Source organism: Porites lutea, chromosome 12 (assembly GCF_958299795.1).
Source record: "Porites lutea chromosome 12, jaPorLute2.1, whole genome shotgun sequence".
Classification (NCBI taxonomy): domain Eukaryota; kingdom Metazoa; phylum Cnidaria; class Anthozoa; order Scleractinia; family Poritidae; genus Porites; species Porites lutea.
Genome location: NC_133212.1, coordinates 9,816,611 through 9,831,549, shown reverse-complemented (window position 1 = coordinate 9,831,549; position 14,939 = coordinate 9,816,611). Strand labels below are relative to the sequence as shown.

At 36.7% G+C, this 14,939-nt stretch overlaps 1 long non-coding RNA gene across 1 annotated transcript; it reads left to right on the top strand.

Moving 5' to 3' along the window:
- The first annotated feature begins 6,589 nt into the window (after window positions 1–6,589).
- On the top strand, window positions 6,590–14,118 carry LOC140921338 (uncharacterized). Its single transcript, XR_012164007.1, has 3 exons — window positions 6,590–6,621; window positions 9,191–9,262; window positions 13,158–14,118. It is a non-coding gene; the product is annotated as an uncharacterized lncRNA (long non-coding RNA).
- The last annotated feature ends 821 nt before the right edge of the window (window positions 14,119–14,939 follow it).

Here is a 14,939-nt window from a genome sequence, read left to right as displayed (position 1 = left end):
TTTAAGCTAAGGATTCTTAGAGAAACTTAAATACTCATTTGTTTTCGTGAATGAAAATTGTTGTGTCTGTGAATATTCTACCGAATTATATTTCTTTATTGATTGTTGGTAGCCTCAAAAGTGTAATTTTCATCGCTTTGCCGTTTGTTTTCAGCCGTTCATAAACATCGCTTGCAGAAGTACTCAAAATGCCAAGCGTATCAAACGCTTTTTAAGATTACACATCGTTATAAAACCATTTAAAAAAAAATAGACTCAATAAATTCTTCATCACGTTGAAGGGTAACTCTTAAAAAATTTCTTCGCAAATTTGGCGCTTGTCAAAAGTTAGAACCGGCTGGCCGTATAGGTGATTTTGGAAATTTTTTGAACGGTTTCTCTAATTAAAAGTCCACGCGTGCTTCGATGGTCCTGAATATTGAATGAATGCAATTTGTCTTGCAAAAAAAAAAAAAAAAAAAAAAAAAAGGGGGAAATACTGCATTTTGTACGAGGTCTGTATGATAAAAACGGCGCTTCGTAGTACTCTTTCTCCTCAGATGTGGTATATAAAAAATAATAAAAGATTGGTTTGCACGCACCCAGATTTATTGGCAAGAATTTGTAAACTTGTCGAACGCAAAAAAATCGGTCTGATTTGTTTTCCAAGAATTTGTTTTCCACGCCTTATCTACTGTGATCAAGAGCCATTATTGCTCTTAAATGTGACCGAAGACTATTTTTTGGGTGTACATATAAGGCTATATCAACTCGATATAATATTTGTTTCATTCCAAAGTTGCTTAGCTTTTCCCTCCAAAGTCACATGAATGTGCCCTTAAGTTAACTGATTTCTGGAATACAAAATTATTGTTTGATTTAAGTTATAAATTTATCAATGGGAGCTTCGCTTTTAGCTGTGGCTAAATTTATATATTATACATACTGACAAACACTCACCAAAAAGTTGTGTTGTAAATTTTGATACGCAAATGAGTTCTAGCCAATCAGAAGAGTGAGCTATGGTTTTCACACGTAAAAAAATGATACGTTCGATCAGAATGGCGAACGATGTTTTTTCACCTGTACGAAAAATGATACGTCCAATTAGAAGCCGCAGAGGTGTGTGAGTTTTGCGCCAAAATTCCCGCCTTTTCTTGCAAGTTGCTGAGCACCGCTTCGCACACATTCGAGGAGAAAAGTTTTTCTCAAAGAGTTTTTTCTCGTCAAAAAAGTGAAAAACATTTCAGAAATGGCGTGGAATAGTTTCGTTTGTTTCACTGTCGATAAAGAAAACTGTGGAGAGCTGGCGAAACAACAGCGGAAGGGGAAAAACACAACAAGACGTAAGGTTATGTTGTGCTTTTTGTCGGAGCTACTTTGTCTTCCATTTTTAAGCTTAATTGTACATTCAGAACAAACAGTTAAGATTACTTGTAGTTCTTGGATTACCTCATATCCTTACCGTCTTTTATGTTTTTAAGAAACGTTTCTACTACAAAGCTGATACCTCGTTTTCATTGTTATTTCGTGGTGTGTAGCGGCAAATTTAAGCATTTTGGAGAGATTTAAAATAAAAATGCCACCAAAATGATGAATGTCTCAGTATGTATACAATAAACACAATACCACATGTAAAGTGCTTCGTACAGTATTTACCCACTCGTTGTTTTTAAATCAGACTGATCGAAAGATCAGAGTAAGCGCGATTTCTGATACGTCAACAACTCGTGTGTAAATACCGTACGCCAGCACTTCCATGAAGTATTCTCTATAGAATAACTGCCTGAAGTCCAATTATGTTGTTTGCAAAGCAAATTTAAGTAGAATCGAGTCACTTTAAAGTTGCAAATACTTTTCAGGCGGTAGTTCCAGGTTTTGCCTGATATTTCAATGTCACAAGGTAGCCTGTCATCACTCTACAATGCTTAAGAGCACATGCAAAGAATATGAGGATGATTATACCTAGAAAAATGCTATTTTTGTACCAAATGAGCTCGCCGACAAAGAACATGCATGTATGAGAGAATCGTGAGATACATTTCACTGATCTTTAACGAATTTAGAGTTGCTCCTTTGTGACTTCTGTGAAATCATAATAAAGAAAAATAGCAATATAAATCATGCTCCAAAAAACTAAGTAAAAAATGAAATAAAAAATTATAAAAAAATTATAAAACTATTTAAGATATCTAGAATCTAAAATGATAATTATCATTATCTAATTCCGCAAAAAGATGAGCATTGGTAAAGTTAGAAATCCCAAAGGCACGCTGTAGCCTACAGCCTCATGTTTCGAACACTTTCCGTAGCAATCTTTCCGTTCCAAGTAACGCCTCCTTCTGTAACAATTCATCCTTAATAGTGACACCTATTGTTTCCAGGTGTTGTTTAAGATTTTTAGGTATATTGCTATTATTATGATTATGATTATGATTATTATGATCATGTATGATTATGATTATGATTATGATTATGATTATGATTATATAATTATGATTATGTCCATCCCTTGTAGACTCAAGAAGGATGTTCGGCCTGGTTTATAGTCCTTGGAAGCGGGTTACAAAAAGTCTCCATGGGTCCCAGGTCTCTCTTTTCCTTCTTCTTACAGGGACAATATCTTTGCTGTCCCAAACAATGCTGTTTTCTGAATGACTTCCAAGTTCACACGTTAACGCCTATTTGCTTCATGTACTTCTTAAAGTTGACTGATACGGCTCCATGGGCCCCTATAACAACAGGCACTACAATGACTTTTCGCATGCGCCAGACTTTTGTAATTTCATCTTTCAATAGTTGGTATTTCTCTAACTTCTCAAGTTCCTTATCTTTCACCCTTTCAACCTCTCTCTCCAGGGCCATTTATTCGAGGTAAAATAAGACGCTAACTGTACCATTTATACGAGCATGTCTCATTTAAGACGAGAACAGCTCGTATAAATGGTTCGCGTCTTATTTTGGCTCTATTTTAGTTCTTGACTCTTTTTCGTGTGAATGTTGCCCGTAGCAAAAGGCAATCCAACGTGGCGCGCCAAAAATTAACGCATGCGTACTATGCGTTCGCGTCTTATGTAGGACGCGAAGGTCATTTATACGAAGTTTTTCTCGTCTTAGCTAAGACGCGTCTTATCTAAGAACAGGTGTTAAGGGCTGTTCTAAAATAAGGCGCGTCTTAGCTAAGTCGCGTCTTATTTTTGACGAAATGTGCCGTTTATACGGAAAGTTCGCGTCTTATTTAAGACGCGTCCTATGTCTATTTTTCCTCGTATAAAGGCCCTAACGTCTGGTCTTCTTGCCTAAATTTTCCAATCTTACTGGACTGTGATCTCCCACAGTATTTTGAGATTTTCTCTTTCCACCACTCCCTCCAGCTTCTGTTCATACCAGCTATTAGCTCTTTCCAATCCACATTATTATTATTATTATTATTATTATTATTATTATTATTATTATTTTAATAGAGACAGTCACAACTGCATGACGCGACGTCGCCCTAGGGGGAATGGCCTACTGACTGCTTAACGCCGTTCCGCTTAATACAGGTTTGACTAATGCAATGGCTAATTTCTAAAGAAGCCGTGATGCTGCTTGGTTAGATAGGGACTCTTAGATTTAAGAGGTCAAAATTTCAATAACGATATCGAAGCGCCTCTTGCCCTGAGCGTCTGCTGGCACTTGTTATTGTTGTTACTATGCATAGAAAGGCTTAAGTATGACTTGTGTAATTACTGATCGAAAAGCCACCGATTGAAATAATGATAATAATAAAAATGATAATAAGCTTTCCACACACATTTGTTTTTTTAGTATTACTGGATGAGATAAAGAAAAAAAAAATAATTGGGAGGTCAAATTTATCTAACAATTCAAGCAAGCAACTGAAAGGGGTCGATAATTATCAGTAGCTTTCCAAGAGTTTCGTTTTCACAAGTAATTGAAAGCATGTTTTGACAGTTTAATAACATGAAAGCGGGAGCTTATTATGTTTTTTAAGATCAATTTATTTTTCCTAGTGAACTGTCGGAAATATCAAAATTGCCAATGGGTAAAAATCTTCCCGCAAAGCGCGCACATTTACAAATAAAATATAAAGAGGCGTGTTAAGTCTTGTTATTCCGTGCTTACTCAAGTGACTCGCAATGGCTAAGGACACACCATATTTTCTTACGTGGCAGATTTTTGTCGCGATAGTTTCTGTAAATAGAGCAAGTCAACAACACAATGCTAGCAATTCGGCCTCGGAAATCGAGACGTGTCCAAAAGGTTGTTTTTGTTCGCCTTGCCCACTGCTCGACATACCCGATAGTTTGGCGGTTCACTGCTCAGGTAACCTAACGCATGAAGACCTCGATATGGCAGGGCCCAAAAAGATTTGTTCGTTGTGAGTACTTTATTATATTTCATATGCTAGTTATTGCATTTTTTTTAAGCTTTTTCCCTGTCAAACGTATAATTTAAGAAATAAAATAAAGTAAGCTCTACATGAAAATCAGTTCAACTCAGCAAAGAAGTTTCAATTCATATGGTATCCTTTTCTTGCTTTTAATACAAACATAGGGGAAATCTTAGTTTTCACTTTAAACATTAAAATTCAATAGAATCGGATGATTTTGGCTGATCTTTTGCATGATAACAACCCTAAAATCACTTTACTCTTGTCTGTTTAATTACACCTTTCTTATCATCGCCGCCTTTCAAGATGTTAATTACCTCGACCACGCTCCGGCAATTAAAGCAGTAATGCAGGCGTATACCAAAAAAAGTACCTGAGTCATTTACAGACATGTCGATGGAGAGCGTCTCATTTCGTTTCATGTTTTTCGTCCCCTTACCTTCCATCTTCCTTCAACTAAACACCTGAGAGGAAACCCACAGACTCACAACCTGCATAAATCGTATTTGTATCACAAAGGCATTGGTAAGAAGATAGTCTAAAATATTCTGAAGAAAAAAAAAACTTATAATATTTATGCGTAAATATTTTATTCCTTCTGTATTCTTATTGTTTCTTTTTATGTCATTACTATTTTTTTTCTGAAGGCGTCATATTTGAATATTCTTCATTTTCGGCCAGGGAAGAATACCATTTAAACTTTTGGTAAAGCAGTTGGACAGTTCTGACAGCATGTTACATTTTTCAGTGAAATATCAGTTAAAATCTTCTCTTCAAGGTGGATAATAAGAAATGAAGAAAGACGAAATAAGATAGTATAATTTCATTATAACTTCCCTTTCTCTCTTCATTGCAGACTGTGTTATTGAACGACAAATCTGAGCAATTCCTTAAAGAATATTTGAACATATTTTTCCAGGAGTTATTAACAGAACAGTATCATTGTTTTTGTTGCTTTTTTTTTTTGCATATTATGTTGCTTTCTTTTATATTGTAACGAATATAAAGCACCGCTGTGGCAAAATGAAAATGACACCGGCCATCGATGTAATAAATATAATATTGTACCGCAATGTGTAAGCGTCTTAAAGGGTTTTGAAAATCAAAATAGTACCTTGCGGGATTGTATAAGTAGAGACACTACTCCTAAATATAAACAATCGCTTTTTATTTTTTTTTTTTTCAGGGATTTGTCACGAAACAACATCGAAGACATTTCCTTCGCGCTTTTCAAAAACGTGTCAGCTGCTCAAAATTTGTAAGTCAATTACCTTAACTCGTTTTATTCACTCTTCCTAATTACACTTTCTGGAAAAAAAAAACACACACACACACAACAACAACAATGCTATAGGATTGTACTGCAGAAGAGGTCTTATCTGATTCATGACAGCATAGTAATTCACGCACAGTTTCAAAGCGAGCAGGACAATCAACTAAACTACTTGAATTAGCACCATGTTTTACCTGCCTCATCCCCATTCCCTTGCGATCACCTCTTGTGGGGATATTTAAGTTACAGATCAAGGAAAGCGGGGAGTTTTCACTCGAATCTATGGAATATATATGGAATCCATCGTTTCCAACTAACCGTCGCTTCTCGCTTGTCCGCTTATAGTCCGTGCTCCCCATTGGGCCTTGCGAAAGCTTGTGGAGGAGGCAGATGTAGTTTTTGAAAGCATTTGACGCACAAAACAGTATCATGCTGATGAGGTTTCATTAATGGGTATAGCCTCAAAATTAAACTAAACACTAATTAAAAACACTATAAAACAGTACCCTGTGCTTTCAATATGTTGCATTTGAATGGCCGATCGATTGTTTGTTGTCTTTTTGAGTCATAGACTAAAAAGGGTAATAAGGAGACTTTTTGAGCAGTTTTCCAATTTCTCCGTAACAATGCTTGTTTGGAGTCCATATGGAAACTGCACGTGAAACTGTTTGAACCTTGATCGCACTCAATCGTTCCAGGAGGGGCAAAGGGGGGTGGTTGCAACCCTACGTTGAATGCATATTTCAATATAATACATTAGGTGTTGCGGGCAAGTGTGTGATCAAGGATTAGCTGAATATTGATTAGCCAAGCCTTCCAGGACCAAGAAAGCGCATATTAAGATAGGACGGGGTCAATACCCAGCGAAATCTCACTGTTTTATTATTATTTTATCTTTAAGGACTCTTTCACACAATCTTATTGAAGTTATCCCGGGAAACATTTTTGTGAACCTCAAGTCACTCAAGTTTCTGTAAGTACAGTGGTTGAGCAGCTACCATCCCCTCTCCAGTGTAGGAAGTTTGTTTTGTAATTGTAATTCACAACCTGTATAAAAAAAAACAAAACAAAACAAAACAAAACAACAACAACAACAACAACAAAAGATGTTTGTATCGCCAAGATATTAGCTCATATTCCCCACTAAATGAATCAGAATGTATGGAATTAACCCGGAAAAGTAGAGTTATAATTAATTTTCTCTGAACGGACACCTATATAAAACGGACTCCTAGAGTTGTTCCCCGCCTTTCTTTACCCCTTTTAGTTGACTATCTGTAAGACGGAGACGTAGAGACATGTCCTTTCTTGGAGAGACTTGACTGTAGTCAAGCGTTAGGGGGCCGGAACGGAAAGGAAACCCGAGTGGTTGACGTAAAACAGTACTAAAATTTGTTTTATCTATTTACCTATTTACTATTTATTTATTTATTTAGCTGTTTATTTATTCATTCATTCGTTCAATCATTAATTAATTAGTTTATTTATCTACATATTTACTTATTGGTAATAAGGACATGGAGTGTCATTGTCATTTGATTAAAAGCCATGCTATATTCTCGCCTTAGTGACGTCAAGATAAATAATACCTATATAGTGCCATTAAAAAAAAAAGAAAAAGAAAAACATTCAAGCAAGCAAACAACAACAACAACATCAAAAACAAAACGAACAAAACTAAAAAATTGTTCTAGTATTGGCTATAGATATAAGGCCACTTGCATCCACTTGTTTCTTGTATTTTTATTCGTCGGCTTCAACTACAGAAAACCATCAGTTTGAATTCAAAAGGTAGTAGAACAATTAAATTTTCAGTATTGTAAATAACTTATCATGTAAGTTATCATGTATAAATCTGTCCCATATTTTATAATTGCAAGGAAGGATAATCTAAATAAAATATCCTGCGTTATCTTTCTACCTATTGACAGTAAAGAAAACAATAAGAAGACATACACTTCCACCATAAAAATCTAAAATATCGATATGTAACAATTAAAATTCATTCAACCATAACCAAACTTAAAAAAGTATGTCTTAAGATTGCTCTTAAAAAGTATGCAAGTTTGGAATATTGCGAGGCTCACACGGAAGAGCATTCCATAACTTGGGCGCAGCCACCCGAAAGGACCTATCGCCTAGTGTGATCTTAGTTCTAAATGTTGACGATCCTAGCAAAATCCCACCTGACGATCTGAGGTTATATCTGCCTTGCGATTTCAAATAGACTAAGTTCTGAATGTATGTAGGGGCTATACCATGGATAGCCTTAAATGCAAATAACAAAATCTTAAATAGAATGTGCTGCTTTAACGGAAGCCAATGTAGCTCATACATCAGTGCCGGGTGTAATATGGCTGAAACGCGGAGCGTAGAAAACAAGCCTTGATGCAGTGTTTAAAACACACTGAACCTTGTTAAGCTGAGAGGCAGGTAGACCATACAAGAGGCTATTGCAGTAGTCAACGCGCGAAGTAACGAATGCATGCACCAAGGACTTAGTTTCCACGGGGCTTAGGAACTTGCGAATACGCCTGATGTTATGTAGATGAAAGAAAGCTGAGCTACAGAGCTTGCTAATATGAGTAGACATACTGAGTTGAGAATCAAACCAGGAACCTAGATTCGTGACATCGGCTTTGTGTTCACAACCGACTCACCAACAGTAATATTATTAATGTCAACCTTAGCTAGCTGTTGCTTGGTACTAAGGAGCAAAAACTAAGTCTTATCATTATTTAACATAAGTCGGTCTCTAATCATCCACTTTCTTAAATCCATGATGCAATCACACATGGCCTTTACTGCACTAGCGTCATCACCCTGCACGTTTGGACTGAACGATATCTCCTTAACAACATGACCAGGCTTAGGAGAGTACAGAGTGCATAACATGGACGCCTGTTCTGAGAGATATCGGTCAGCCACGGGAGCGCTACAGATGACAGGATCATGCTCACGAGTAATCAATAGATCAAGTGTTTGACCACTAATATGTGTTGGTACAGTCACATGCTGTTTAAGACCCATCGACGTTAGTAGATCTGAAAATACTCGTGCGTCCACATCACTTGCAACATCCATATGGAAATTAAAGTCACCAGATAATATAAGGGGCTCTGGAGACAAAATGACTGACTTGGGATAGGAACTGAATTCCTCGAAGAATACACAGTGGGTGAGTGGATGTTCCTGCGAGTACGGAGGGCGATAAATGATGATCAGCTTAGCCCTAAATTACGTATACGTGACTCCCCACTCTGAAAACTCGAATGAACATTCACATTGTGGCTGGCCTGGAAGGTGTTTTTTTGTTTGTTTCTTTGTTTGTTTATTTTGTTTCTTTGTTTGTTTTTTTTGTTTCCATTTCCAACGTAAAGTCTCTTAGCACTTTTTCGAGGTTGCTGATCATGCTATCTAGCGATCTAACAATAAGTGACATGACGTTTGTCATTGTCATCATTGTCATTATTTTATTTTTCTTCGATTACACTGAGTAATGTAAGTGACAAAAAAATTATACATTTCTTTTTAAATCTCAGATTTCTAGAATACAACAAGATTCAAATTATCACAGAGGACACATTCAATGGTCTGGAAAAGCTTGAATACTTGTAAGTTTTAAAACTCATACCAGGTGAATGGTTCAATGAAGTAATCAGGTGCGACTGAATTCAACTGTAGCTACAATGTACTAGGTCCCTTATAAATGTAATTTTTGTTGTCTTATTTTTTCGTCTCCCTTTTTTCTCCCATAAAAAAAATACCGATTTTGTCCTTAGATAAGTTCAGTTATTATTCATTCAAAATATTTCCCCGATTTTTATAGGCTGAAAGCACACCTTTAATTCACCATAATCAGGGTTAGAAATTCGTTTTTTTTGTTTTTGTTTTGTCACAAGATAAAGATATCTGATAGATAGAGATGAGATCTACATGTTAGCTAAATGGGCAAGCCACAAGAGTTTAGGTTAAAGCAGAAAAAATGCACAATGAAAGTAACTGATTTATTGTTATAGTTACAACAAAAGTTCAGTAACTGGTTAAACCAGTTACTGGTTATTAACCAGTTACTGATGACCAAATTTGGAAGAATTTTGTGTTTAGCGAGGAAGTGACGTCAAAAATGCAGCGTTCTTGCAGGTTAACGCACCGTTAACCGAGAAGACCTGGGGACAAGGTTGAGTTGTTTTGGTTGTGAACTTGAAAAATGGCGGACATTTCATTCGTTTCAAGAGTAAGAACTAGGCCAAAAATATAGCTAAAAACATGGCAAGAACACCAAGAAGATAACTCGAAGGGCGACATATGCTATTTGAAGAATATTTGCGGAGCTGAACAACCCCAAACGTGCACTATCCAGCTGTATCGAAGATGAAGTTAACATCGATAGATCGATGGAGGTAAGCATGTTTTAGCCATGTTTTTAAACTAGGAATTATTTTGAATGAATAATAAAACAATCATTGAATTCGGCTTTCGTATCATATGAAGAATTGGCCTCGACGGATAACACTATCAAGACTGAGGACTGAGGACTCTTTTGTAAATCACTTATTAGTGAAATTACAAGATTATTATTATTATTATTATTATTATTATTATTATTATTATTATTGTCTCTATTATCACAGTCTTTGCTGGTGTTCTTTTTGTGCATCAGCCGGGCGCAAACCATGCACCTAGAGCGTCAGTCAATCAGGTCAATCATTCTGTTCATACACTGAGCACCTTTCTAAGGATTCATGCAGATCCCAGCATGCAGATCTTTTGATTGTCTGTCATAGTAGCTCTCTCTGATACTTTCTTGATGTTTTCTACCATACCCTTCTTCACTCAACCGAGCGCACCAACAACCACAGGGATCACTACGGTTTTCATATGCCACATTCTCTGTATTTCTAGTTCTAGGTCTTTGTACTTGCATTTTTTTTCAGTTTCCTTCAGTGCGATGTTTCTATCTGATGGAACAGTCATATCAATAAGTTTGTAGGTGGAATTCACTGAATCTTTAACGATGATATCTGGTCTGTTCGCTGTTATAGTTCTATCAGTATTGACTGGCATGTCCCACATGATGGTGATGTTGTTATCTTTATTGTGTGTCACGGTCTCTGGTTCGTGTTCGTACCATTTGTCTGTAATCTCTATATCATGATCGTTACATATGCTCCAATGGAGATATGCTGCAGCATCATTGTGCCTGGAGATGTGCTCTGTTTTGGCTAATACCTCACCTCAAGATACAATATGGTCCACTGTCTTTTCATGTTGCGAACACAATCTGCATTTGCTCTCCACTCTGCTGGCCACATATTACTTCCTGGTAGTTTCTGGTGTGTATTGCCTGGTCTTGAGCTGCTACAAGTAATCCCTCAGTTTCTCCTTTCAAATTACTTGACAACCATTTGTTGGTGGTGACTGAGTCTACATGAGGCTTCTCTAGGATCTTTGGATACTGGCCATGCAATGCTTTGTTTTTCCACTTTTCTTCTTTCATTGACTTCATCCTGGACTTAAACACGTGTTTTAGGGCTTTAGCATTTTTAGAGGCAGATTTATCTCTCTGTTCTCATTCTCTGGCATTGCTACTTCCCTTTTGAATTTAGTAGCATTCTTGGATATTGAATTTTTGGCTTTAGATCTTTCATGTTCAAGCACCTGCTTTGGATATTGCCCTTCCTTGTGCTTCAGATAGTGATCAAGCCCTATTGTTGCAGTTTTGGATGCTGTTTCTACATCAATCAGGCCCCTACCTCCATCTTTATTATTATTATTATTATTATTATTATTATTAGTATTCTCGATCTCCATAATTAAAAATTTTTCGCCCAAGGTGAAGTCGATATTGTTGAACAATCTCCGAGACGAAGTCAAGGGGATCATTTAGCAATATTAACTGAGCCTGATGCACGAAGTGATCTCAACAGAATCAGAAAGGAAACCATTAAAAAACGATTAGTTAGATTGACGGGTGAATTCACTCGTGAACACGAAGCCGTAGACAGTGGATGCGCGAAAGTTAGATCTTTACAGTATCTTCAAACATGGCAAATGATAGTTTTAATCTTTTTGTATCGAGTTTTGTAAGCTTTAGCATCAACGGTTTAAAACAAAACGCCGAAAATTTAAATTACCACCCAATTCTGAGAAGAAAAGTGGAGCTTTATTTGTTTCTGTCAACTCACCGTGAATGAGAAAGTTTTCTTTGTCCCTTCTTGCAAATGCTGTCAACAGCGGCTACGATCAAGGTGAGCGTTGTTTATCTCCGAAGTTCTTTGCCTTGTTAACTTGCTGGCACGAACAATTTTCGAAAATATTTGACTTCCTCTTTTCTTCATAAATTAACTTCTATTTATAGGCAAACATGGTCTTGCGAGAAAATCCCGAAATCACAAAGCGCCCTCGTTTTCCTCTGTAGTGGTAAACATAGTTTTGAGCGTACAAAAAGTCAGCTACAGTAAACCAGTTCCCAATAAATCACCCTGTTTAAACACCATGAAGTCTTTTCTTGCCTTCAAAGTCATCAGCATTTGGATTTTCGTGTATTTTCAAAAAAAGCTTTACTATGAAACTTTGGCAAAACACCCAATTCACGACAGCGATTTTGTTCTGCTTTGTATTCACCTCCTAGCGCGGTGAATATAACCTCATAGTCCGAGATAGCTAACCAATCAGATTGCTTGAATTACCAAGATCACTGAGTGTGTATATACTAATAATTCATATGATACTCAGCCTCATTCATTAATTGTTAATTAACAATAGTCCATTTTGCACCTGTATACAGGTGCAAACGAGATTGGAGGTGATATTATTTTGATACAAATCTCCCTGCTTTATTTTCTAATGTTCATTGACTATTAATTTTTCAGCAAAATTTTCTATAAGAAAAAGAAAAAGGTTATATCAATAAAAGGTTAACCTCAGCCTCACGTCCACTCAAACTCAAATGCTAGGATACTAAGCCCACAACTGTAAAATGGTCTATTCTGAAATTTAAAAAAAAAATTGTCTTCAAATAATTGCTTGAATGCTGCTTTTTTTCAGTTCAGGAATGAATTAGAGACCGAAAACCCCATATCAAATGAGTGGTTCATTTTTCGTCCCTTTTCAATGCATTTTTTTTATCTTTATTTGTAATTGTTTTTTATTTGTTTGTTAATGTTTTTTGTTTGTCACATATTTTTGCTTCAAGTATGAACCAGAACCCCTTCTCTTCTTAACTTGTGCAATTATTTCTTAGGTAAAATCGGTTGTCATGTTGTTACGACATATGTTGTCATAAATGGTCATACAGAAATGTTTGTATTTTTGTAGAATAAAATGAGTTCCTAAAAAGTGGTCACGCAATTTTCAAGCATAATCGAGGGTCTTTCAGGACCAAGTTTAGATCATTCTCTGAGATAGGCAGAGTTAATTTTCAATGAATACATGGACTGGAGCAGTACATCACTATGCATAATTTATCTACAGCACTTCTAATTGTTAAGTTACATTCGCATGTAGGAATCTTGCACACAACAACCTGAGAAAATGGTACGGAACTTTGTCCAAAGATCTTCCAAAGCTTCAGTTTCTCAACATCATGGAAAACTACAAGTTCAAGATAAAAGCCAGTAAAGACAAACTTCTTGTGGACACTGCACTGAGGACAATACTGGGAATTACAACAACGTCGAAAGGTTGTGTTCAGTGTAACTATAGTCGAGTAAAGGTGCCGCTTGAGATACTGATACAGCCAAAAGGCTGCGAATATATACCCTCTCATAACATGCCAGCAATATATGAATTTCAGACAAAATACTGGTATTACGAAGGCACGTGCAGTGCTAACGTAAACAAAAGTTGTACTATAGCTTTAATCCCAATGCACAAGGTGCGGAAAAAATATAGAAGTTTTTGCTGGGATAGAGGAAGGTCTCTAAGACCAGTAGAATATTTTCTTGGGATAGTCGCATTGCTGTTCAATTTTGTTGTCATAGCAACAATACTTTGTAACCGTCATTTGATTACTAAGACCTCCATGTATTTAACAGCGCAACTAGCATTCGGTGACCTGTTTCTTGCAGTCTTCTCCTTGACAATAGCAAATGGACATGGTATAATGACGGATCCTGGCATACGGCAATGGAGAGAACACCAGTGTCCCTATTTTAGGTCTTTACTTATCATAGGACAAACGTTCGAAGCTTTTACCTCAGCTGTGATGACCTTGGAACGATATTTGGTAATAGTCTATTGTATGAGACCAAATCTGCGAATTAGTTTAAGGCAATCTTGCTTTCTGAGTGTCTTTACCTGCATTTTTGCCTCGTTTGCTTGTTTTGCAATTCAGTACTTTGATGCTCCGATAATCAGAGATAACTTCATGTGTGTCCTCGTTCAAAATTTTCGAACTTCAAAACGAATATTAGCCAGTCAGGTATTAATGCTTTTGTTCGTTGGGATTTACCTTACTGTAATTGGCATGTACATTCATATTTATTTCTCTGTTCGAAAGTCAGAACAAAGTGCAGGTATCAAACGCGAAACGTCATTAGCCAAAAGGATAAGTATCATCGTGTTTTCAAACATGTTGTTGTACGCGGTTCCAAACTTAAGCATTGTGATATATAGCACAGGCAATCTCAACCTGCTGTCTGACCAGGAAATCAACTTCGTTTTGCGTCTTTGGCTTCCACCAGTGTGCATGATCGCCAATGCCTGTTTAAACCCATTCCTCTTTGCCTTCAGGAATGAACAGTTCTTGACTTCTCTCAGGCAGGTTGCACAGAAAATCTTCCCACCAGTATGTCCGGCGGTGAAACCACCATTTGGCAAGCCGTTTAACCAAGTAGGGTTATATGTCGTGAACAGTGGGGAGTCGGGGCAAAATTCTTCTCAGTTAACTCTTAATGAGAGTTTGTAATTGTACAAAAGTTAAAATTACCGTTATGTATTTGTCAAGAACACAAAACTGCCTCGGAAGAGTATACACATAAATCCCCTTTTTTGCTTTTTTTTGCCTGTTGAATTTAGTGTTGAGTACAAGCAATTTACTGTGATAATGACAACACCAAGAACAAAAAAAACTGGGTTGTAACATTTTTTGAGTTAAAATCTACTGATGATGTAACATTGGATTTCTGTGGATGCGAAATTTTGCCAAGCTGACAGAGAAATTTCATTTGACTCAACGAAAATTCGAGGGCTCTTCAACGAAATTGCATGGCGAACTTTCGTCAAGTTTTCGAGAGATCAAAGGACAAAATCCGGCGAATTTTGCTTCCTTTTTTTTATATACAGTAC